General features: G+C 47.4%; 1 pseudogene; it reads left to right on the top strand.

Moving 5' to 3' along the window:
• The first annotated feature begins 263 nt into the window (after positions 1-263).
• LOC134930764 (5S ribosomal RNA) lies at positions 264-382 on the top strand (annotated as a pseudogene).
• Positions 383-10,017: the final 9,635 nt, after the last annotated feature.

Here is a 10,017-nt window from a genome sequence, read left to right as displayed (position 1 = left end):
CCTTGTATCTTCACTTTTATTTATGCACTCTCTCATCCACAATTAAAGGATTATCCTCTGCAATGCCCAGTGTGGTAACAGGGGCCTCTTAGTGGACAGCAGAAGTGCTACACTGATTCTATCTTTCCATCCTGAAGTATCAGGTCTACCGCCTTTCTTTTCTATATATTCTATACTTATTCTGTCTACTACTGGAAAACTCCTTTCATACACTCTCTCATCCAATTGGGTACTCCTGCATGCCAGTAGATGTTTTCCTAACTATCTACAGTCATACCACGCTGGACATGCCCGATCTCGTCTGATCTTGGAAGCCAATCAGCGTTGGGCCTGGTCAGTACCAGAAAGGGAGACCCTCTGGGAATACCGGGTACTGTAGTATCAAGGGATACACAACCCATTGATGCACCCAGGAAAGCAGAAGTGTATCTACTTCTTTCATAACCAGAAAATTGAGGCGACAATACACTCTCTCATTGCCCATTCGATGGACACAGATGGGCAAAAGCAGAAGTGACTGGTCTGCAATACCTTCCTATATCCTCTATTCTTACCAATAGATGCAGGTCAATACCACTGAATATGTATTTGCAATAACCATCCAATATCTCAAGTACTATCATCAAACCACGCCCACAATTTTTTCCCCACCTAGGAGTCGGCAGTTGAGAAGCCGGTTTTCCTGTTCCTCTCTTATGAATATATATACAATATATCATAAGTTGATAGAGAGAACAAGAAATTCCAAATTTTCACTTTGATGAACGTCAAATATTAACACTCACTCTCAACTCAGTGGGTGTGCAGACCAGCAACCTGCCACCTACCTTATAACAAGTGAGTAACATACCATTATTTAATTCTGTTTTAATCAATTGTTGTTGATATAAACAACAATAGTATCGTCTGAATAAAATATTAAAAGTTAAGTTTTAAAATTCACACTTATTGTGTTTTTCACATGCATACAACATATGTACATAGATTAAAAACAAGTGTGCCCCAGTGAGTCAACACAACAGTCTTTTTTCTTTTGCCTCTTTGCGAAAGAAAAACCCCCTATAACAGTTTGTTCTGAACTAATGTCCGGGAGCACCACCAACCTAGTTCTACCGCAAAAAACCAATCGGTATAGTCGGTAGCTATATGGTGGTCATTACAGACGTCTTTCATGGTTTAAAAATTGTTCAACGCTCATTCACAATCCGATCCAGTGCAGATTCCAAAACCCCACGCCATTGCAGTTTTACTAGGTTTCATGCTGCCCAGCCCCCCCCCCCCCCCCCGCGCCCTGCACCCTGCAGTGCCTGTGTGTGATGGGTAGCATGGCGCGCAGCGTTCCCGCCCGCTGCGCGGTACCTTTTAGCCGTCACGATGTCTGAAGATCCTTTTTTACACTCACCTGTCTTCTGACTTCTGGCTCTTTAAGGGGGGTGACGGTGGGCTGTGGGAGTGAGCCAGATGCGGAACTACCGCCAGTGCAAACAGTGCGTTACACTGGGGCCCGCCACTGTCCAGGGGCCCAAAGCATGTAATGAGTCAAACTGACTCATTACATGCCGCTGTGTGCTGCGGGCAACTGCTGCCCGCAGCACACAGCCACCTGCAGGACACAGGAGTCGGAGAGGAGCGCAGCGCAGCGGTCACGGGGGTAAGGAGGAGGGAGGTGGAGGAGGGACAAGGGAGCCGCAGCAGCGCTTTGCTACTGGTTGAGGCGCTGCTGCTGCTGTCCCTCTGCTTCACTATAGGCTGTCTTCCGAGAACAGCCTATAGTGAAGCAGAGGGACAGCAGCAGCAGCACCTCCACCAATAACACAGCGCTGCTGCGGCTCCCTCCTCCACCTCCCTCCTCCTCCTTCTCTCCTGCCCGGGATCTCTGCCAGAAGCTGCACCAAGGAGCCTGAGCCAGCGGAGAGGGTAAGTATAATTTTTTCTTTCTTTCTTTCTTTCTTTCTTTCTTTCTTTCTTTCTTTCTTTCTTTCTTTCTTTCTTTCTTTCTTTCTTTCTCTCTTTCTGTAAAAAGGGGGAATCTGTCTGCCACAATGTGTAAAAAGGGGGAATCTGCCTGACGTAATGTGTAAAAAGGGGGAATCTGTCTGCCGTAATGTGTAAAAAGGGCACGCTGTCTGCCGTTATGTGTAAAAAGTGTACGCTGTCTGCCGTTATGTGTAACAAGGGCACGCTGTCTGCTGTTATGTGTAAAAAGTGTACGTTGTCTGCCGCTATGTGTAACAAGGGCACGCTGTCTGCCGTTATGTGTAAAAAGGACACGCTGTCTGCCGTTATGTGTAAAAAGTGTACGCTGTCTGACGCTATGTGTAACAAGGGCACGCTGTCTGCCGTTATGTGTAAAAAGGGGACGCTGTCTACCGTTATGTGTAAAAAGGGACGCTGTCTGCCGCTATGTGTAAAAAGGGCACTCTGTCTGCCGTTATTTGTAAAAAGGGGCCGCTGTCTGCTGTAATGTGTAAAAAGAGGAATCTGTCTGCCGTAAGGTGTAAAAGGGTCTCTACCTGGTGTAGTGGTGCTATTGTGCGGCGTAATTTGAATAATGGAGACTACTGTGCACCGTTTTATGAATTGGTATTATTTTGTGGCCACACCCCTTCCCCACGAAGCCACGCCACTATGTATTTTTGCGCGCGCCTATGGCGCGCACTGCCCCTGTTTTGCATGCAGGGGTGGGGCTCCGATGCCATTTCTTGCACACAGTGCTAAAATGTCTAGTTACGGCACTGTTGCTAGGTATCCATTTCTCTGGCCCTGAGCAAGTTCCCCTCACCAGATCCTCTCCAGGGGTGAGGGAGTGGACTTGGATGGGATGGGGAAGGGGGACCAAAGCATTTTGTCGCACCTGGGCCCACCGCTCGCTAGTTCCGCCACTGGAGTGAGCACATAGCCGCAGCTAGCGTTCAGTTCCCTTCAGGAGCTAATGGTGTCCTGTCAGCCAGAAGCAGAGCCATGAAACTATTCAGGAAGTTGGTTCCTACTTCTGCCCCCTAAGTCCCACGTAGCAGGGAGACTGTTGCCAGCAGTTCTCCCTGAAAATAAAAAACCTAACATAAAGTCTTTCAGAGAAACTCAGTAGAGCTCCCCTGGAGTGCATCCAGTCTGCCTGGGCACATTTTCTAAACTGAGGTCTGGAGGAGGGGCATAGAGGGAGGAACCAGTTCACACCCTTGAGAAGTCTTAAAGTGCCCATGGCTCCTGCGGAACCGTCTATACCCCATGGTACTGAAGTGGACCCCAGCATCCTCTAGGACGTATGAGAAATATGAAATCCAAAATACTTCTGGCCCCAATATGGGAAACTCAACCTTTGTTTTCATTTGGGTTCACTAAGCACCTCATTTCTAGAGGATATGTACTAAATAAGCTCTGCTATCAGATTAAGGATACATAGAGCATTTACAAGTTTTAAGGGCATACTTATTATCAAGGTCAAGGCCTCCTATAATTTATTGGTCTATGTATTAAGCCTTGTAGAGATAAAGTGGGCGGAGATAAAGTACCAGACAACTAGCTCTTAACTGTCATTTTTTCAACATAGCCTGTAAGATGGCAGTTGGGAGCAGTTGGGAGCTGATTGGCTGGTACTTTATCTCCATCCAAGGCTTAGTAGATAGACCCCTAAGTATCCAATTTTCCACAAGTTCAAACAGTGGATATTAAAATATTGCTCAGCTGTGGGAATGGCTGTTGCAAAAAGCAGCTTTCCCTGTGATCCTACAACTGCTGATTCCTCTGATAACTAGGTGACAGAATGTTACACTGCCAGGACTGACCCAGGGTGAGGGGTGAGCACGCCTGAAATGACTTTACACATGTACACTGCCAGAGGAGATGTAGAGCTTTGAAGTTTAAAAAATGGAAAAACAGGAAAGTTAGAAAAAAAAATGGTTGGGCCTCTGTCACCGCAAAGGCCTATCCGGATGGAAGATAGACAGTAAATGGATACAGTCAATAGGTCAACACCAGATGGTCAACATGGACTTAGGGTTAGGCTGTGTAAGGGGACGGTTAGGGTTAAGCCATACTTCCCTACCTGACCCTCTCCATGAGGGAGAAAATGCTCTGTTCCTGGACTTTCCTGGTAATGTATGATTGCCATCACCTGTGGTGAAACACCTTTCTTATCAATTTACTAGCTCACCACAGGTGATGGCAATCATACATTACCAGGAAAGTCCAGGAACAGAGCATTTTCTCCCTCATGGAGAGGGTCAGGTAGGCAAGTATGGGTTAAGCAATAGCGGAAGGATTATGGTTAGTCACCAGGGGGAGGGTTAGGCACTTGGTAGAGAAACATAGAAACATAGAATTTGTCGGCAGATAAGAACCACTTGGCCCATCTAGTCTGCCCCTTTTTTTTTTTTTTTTTTACATTATTTTTATCTCTAACCAGGGCCGGTGCTAGGGTGTTCGGCGCCCCCCTGCAAACTATAAATTTGCGCCCTCCCATATTCCTTTGGCACGCGCCGGGAAAAGGGGTGTGGGCTCACAAGTAAGGGGCATGGCCACACAATTGTACCCCCATTTAAAATGACACCACAATGTAACACAATCTTATTCCTCTTATACATAATGCCCCACCCGTAGTAGTAGCGTCATATGTAATGCACCCCAGTAGTAGTAGCATCCTTATGCATAATGCCCCCCAGTAGTAGTAGCCTCCTTATACATAATGCCCCCCCAGTAGTAGTAGCATCCTTATATGTAGTGCGCCCCCAGTAGTAGACGCGTCTTTATACGTAATTCCCCCCTAGTAGTAGTAGCAGCATCCTTATTCATAATGCCCCCCACAGTAGTAGTAGCGTCATTATGCGTAATGCCCCCCCTGTAGTAGTAGCGTCCTTATACGTAATGCCCCCCCAGTAATAGTAGCGTCCTTATACGTAATGCCCCCCTAGTAGTAGTAGCGTCCTTATACGTAATGCCCCCCCAGTAGTAGTAGCATCATTATGCGTAATGCCCCCCCTGTAGTAGTAGTGTCCTTATACGTAGTGCACCCCCAGTAGTAGTAGCCTCCTTATACATAATGCCCCCCTAGTAGTAGTAGCATCCTTATATGTAGTGCGCCCCCAGTAGTAGACGCGTCCTTATACGTAATTCCCCCCTAGTAGTAGTAGTGTCCTTATATGTAATGCCCCCCCCCAGTAGTAGTAGCGTCATTACATGTAATGCCCCCCCTCAGTAATATCATCATTATACGTAATGCCCCCCCAGTACTACCATCCATAAAGTGCGTGTACACAGACATACCACACACACACACACACACACACACACACACACACACACACACACACACACAATTCACACATATACACACCCACCATATATACAAACACACACTTCTCTCTCACCCTCTACTTACCTAAGCCAGTCTCCCTCGGTACAGCAGCCTGGTCCGTGTAGCTCCGCCCCTTCCGTCCCATTTAGCTCCGCCCCTTCTGTCCCATTTAGCTCCGCCCCTTCCGTCCCGTACACAGCCGATGTCACACAGGTGAGGGGAGGGGAGGGAGGAGGCTTTTCATGCTGCAGGCGCCGCTGCCAGTGACTGTCATACAGTGACAGACACAGCAGCAGCAGGGGGGACAGGACGGCGCAGCAGGGAAGGGATGCAGAGCAGGGGGAGCGCCTCTCTGTCCCAGCGCCTCCCTGCACTGCATCCCTTCGCTGAGCGGGTAGCGCCAGGCCTGTCTCTAACCTTATTTGATCCTTATTTCTTTGTAAGGATATCCTTATGTCTATCCCATGCATGTTTAAATTGCTCTACTGCAGGCATTCCCAACCGCGGTCCTCAAGGCACACCAACAGTGCAGGTTTTAGTGATATCCAGGCTTGAACACAGGTGACTTAATTAGTACCTCAGTTATTTTGATTTAACCATCTGTGCTGAAGCCTGGATATAACTAAAACCTGCACTGTTGGTGTGCCTTGAGGACCGTGGTTGGGAATGCCTGCTCTACTGTCTTAGCCTCTACCACCTCTGATGGGAGGCTATTGCACTTGTCCACTACCCTTTCTGTGAAATAATTTTTCCGCAAATTTCCCCTGAACCTCCCCCCCTCCAGCCTCAGTGCATGTCCTCGTGTCCTATTGCTTCTCTTCATTTGGAGAATGTTTCCCTCCTGGACTTTGTTAAAACCCTTGGTTAGCCTGTGGAAGGGGACGGTTAGGATTAGGCACTAGAGGGAGGGTTAGGGTTAGTCTGTGGAAGGGTATGGTTAGGGATAAGCACTAGTGGGATGATTATGGTTAGGCATCACGGGGAGGCTTAGGATTCGGGTTAAAATTACACAGAAAACATGTCCTTCCACTTTTTTGTGTAGACCAGTTGCACATTGGGGTTTCTATAATGGGTGCAATGTGTGTGGGTTCTAATACTTACCTTTCCGGAGTCTCGCATCGGGTGCTGCAGCCAATGCAAAAATCAGACCCAAAATGGCTGCCGCACATGCACAGTAGTGAAATTGGTCTTCAGAACAAGGTCGCGCCATGTTTTCAGAGACCTGCGCATGCGCAATAAAATCAGAGAGAATGCCGGAGACTACTGCGCCATGCAGAGGAGGGGGCCCCTGTGCAGAGGAGGTGTGAGTGTTAAAATGCCCCTGCATTTTCAAATCCACCTTTTGAACCTGTTGAAACTGTTGACCTTTTGACCTAAATCCACGTTTACCATTTAACTGTCAACCTTTTGACCCTGTCGACTTTTTGAACTCGTCGACCTACTGACTGTCTATCTAGACACTGACAATCTTTTAATCCACACTCACTCAAAAATGAAAACCAGCCCTAGGTCTCTAGCTAAGGCTGGTACTGAAAGAAGTTATTACACACTATTGAAGCCTCTATTTTTTAATACCTGCTTAGGACAAGAGGCCTGGGGCAGGTTATCAATTTGAGCGGGACCCCCACAATGTAAAAAAAAGAAAAGAAAAGTTTTTCCACTGTGGTTAAACATCAAAGCCTGCAGAGCCTATTGAGTTGTGAAATGCTTGAAATCCGCCTCCCACCGGATTTGCAGCGGGATTGGGATTTCAAAACCATCTACTGCACAGTAAATACCATTACTGTAGACACTCGGGGCCAGATGTCATGACACCCTGCGGGATGCTGGCCGAACTCATACGTTTTTTTTAAAGTGGTGGCATGGTTTTGCCTTTTAAGTGATTGCCCTTTTAAAAAAAAAAAAACTTCAGCGTTCGGCCTGTGTCCCGTATGGCCGCTGAACTTGCCCATCATTACATCCGGGGGAGATAAATCAAATCTTGGAGAGAGATAAAATACCAACCAATTAGTGTCTGTCATTTTACACGTTGCTTGAAAAATGTCAGTTAGAAGCTGTTAGGTTAGTAATGTATCTCTCTCCACTTTATCTCTCTCCAAACTTTGATAAATATACCCCTATACCACCCTAGATGCTCGGCGGTTTTTATTTGGAGCCCAAACCAACACTTATTAAATGTACTGCTTAATGTTCAATGGACGCTTTATAAGCACTTTGTGTACGCAGTCTCAGAATCCTAAAGCTGGGGTATGTGGCTGTCCATAGTCTGTTATAACATGGAAATTGTGCTTTTATCTAACTATGGATTTTTTTCTTTCATGATTGATATAAAGGATTTTGGAATGAATGGCCTCAGAGTAGGGTTTTTATATACAAAAAACCAAGATGTCCTGAACTCCATGGGGGTAAATTTACTAAAATTTGTATTTTCCCGTTTGAGGTCAAAGTTCAATCACGAATGACATCGAAAGTGTAAATATGCAACTTTTTGAATTGATTACGACTAATTTACTAAGCTGCCGTATTCTGCATTTTCGGGTTTTCCGATGTCGATGTCATTCGTTTTTTTTGGCAGTGTTTTACGTGAGTGACTTGTAAAACACTGCCGACTTTAATACAATGAATCTCGGCCGGATCTGAGAGATCCGTGCTGGGCTTCATTGTGCACCTTGTAAAAAAGAAAAAAAAAATGTTTAAATGTAAAAAAAAAATTGCGTGGGGTCCCCCCTCCTAAGGCAAACCAGCCTCGGGCTCTTTGAGCCGATCCTGGTTGCAGAAATATGGGGAAAAAATGGACACGGGTTCCCCCATATTTAAACAACCAGCATCGGGCTCTGCGCCTGGTCCTGGTTCCAAAAATACGGGGGACAAAAAGCGTAGGGGTCCCCCGTATTTTTGAAACCAGCACCGGGCTCCACTAGCTGGACAGATAATGCCACAGCCGGGGGTCACTTTTATACAGTGCCTTGCGGCCGTGGCATCAAATATCCAACTAGTCACCCCTGGCCGGGGTACCCTGGGGGAGTGGGGACCCCTTCAATCAAGGGGTCGTCCCCCCCAGCCACCCAAGGGCCAGGGGTGAAGCCCGAGGCTGTCCCCCCATCCAATGGGCTGCGGATGGGGGGCTGATAGCCTTTGTTCAAAGTGAATGATATTGTTTTTAGTAGCAGTACTACAAGTCCCAGCAAGCTTCCCCCGCAAGCTGGTACTTGGAGAACCACAAGTACCAGCATGCGGCGGAAAAATGGGCCCGCTGGTACCTGTAGTACTACTACTAAAAAAATACCCCAATAAAGACAACACACACACACCTTGAAAGTATAACTTTAATACATCCATCCACACCTCCATATACACATACTTACCTTATGTTCCCACGCAGGTCGGTCCTCTTCTCCAGTAGAATCCATGGTGTACCTGTTGAAAAAATTATACTCACATAATCCAGTGTCTTAGGCTCCTCGGTAAATCCTTTTGTAATCCACGTACTTGTAAAAATAAAAAAACGGATACCCGACCTCGCACTGAAAGGGGACCGCCAGAAACCCCCTCTGACTGATGTCTAAGTGGGTTTCTTCAGCCAATCAGAGAGCGCCACGTTGTGGCACCCTCCTGATCGGCTGTGTGCTCCTGTACTGTATGACAGGCGGCACACGGCAGTGTTACAATGTAGCGCCTATGCGCTCCATTGTAACCAATGGTGGGAACTTTGTGGTCAGCGGTTGACCGAAAGTGACCTCACCGCTGACTACAAAGTTCCCACCATTGGTTACAATGGAGCGCATAGGCGCTACATTGTAACACTGCCGTGTGCCGCCTGTCAGACAGTACAGGAGCACACAGCCGATCAGGAGGGTGCCACAACGTGGCGCTCCCTGATTGGCTGAAGAAACCCACTTAGACATCAGTCAGAGGGGGTTTCTGGCATTCGGGGAAAGGGGACCCATGTGAAAACATGGGTCCCCTTTCAGTGCGAGGTCGGGTATCCGTTTTTTTATTTTTACAAGTACGTGGATTACAAAAGGATTTACCGAGGAGCCTAAAACACTGGATTATGTGAGTATCATTTTTTTAACAGGTACACCATGGATTCTACTGGAGAAGAGGACCGACCTGCGTGGGAACATAAGGTAAGTATGTGTATATGGAGGTGTGGATGGATGTATTAAAGTTATACTTTCAAGGTGTGTGTGTGTTGTCTTTATTGGGGTATTTTTTTTAGTAGTAGTACTACAGGTACCAGCGGGCCCATTTTTCCGCCGCATGCTGGTACTTGTGGTTCTCCAAGTACCAGCTTGCGGGGGAGGCTTGCTGGGACTTGTAGTACTGCTACTAAAAACAATATCATTCACTTTGAACAAAGGCTATCAGCCCCCCATCCGCAGCCCATTGGATGGGGGGGACAGCCTCGGGCTTCACCCCTGGCCCTTGGGTGGCTGGGGGGGTGGACCCCTTGATTGAAGGGGTCCCCACTCCCCCAGGGTACCCCGGCCAGGGGTGACTAGTTGGATATTTGATGCCACGGCCGCAAGGCACTGTATAAAAGTGACCCCCGGCTGTGGCATTATCTGTCCAGCTAGTGGAGCCCGGTGCTGGTTTCAAAAATACGGGGGACCCCTACGCTTTTTGTCCCCTGTATTTTTGGAACCAGGACCAGGCGCAGAGCCCGGTGCTGGTTGCTTAAATATGGGGGAACCCCTGTCAATTTTCCCCCCATATTTTTG

This window comes from Pseudophryne corroboree, chromosome 5, assembly GCF_028390025.1.
Source record: "Pseudophryne corroboree isolate aPseCor3 chromosome 5, aPseCor3.hap2, whole genome shotgun sequence".
In the NCBI taxonomy this organism is placed as follows: domain Eukaryota; kingdom Metazoa; phylum Chordata; class Amphibia; order Anura; family Myobatrachidae; genus Pseudophryne; species Pseudophryne corroboree.
The sequence above is the reverse complement of the archived record's forward strand: the minus strand, read 5'-3'. Positions and strand labels throughout refer to the sequence as shown.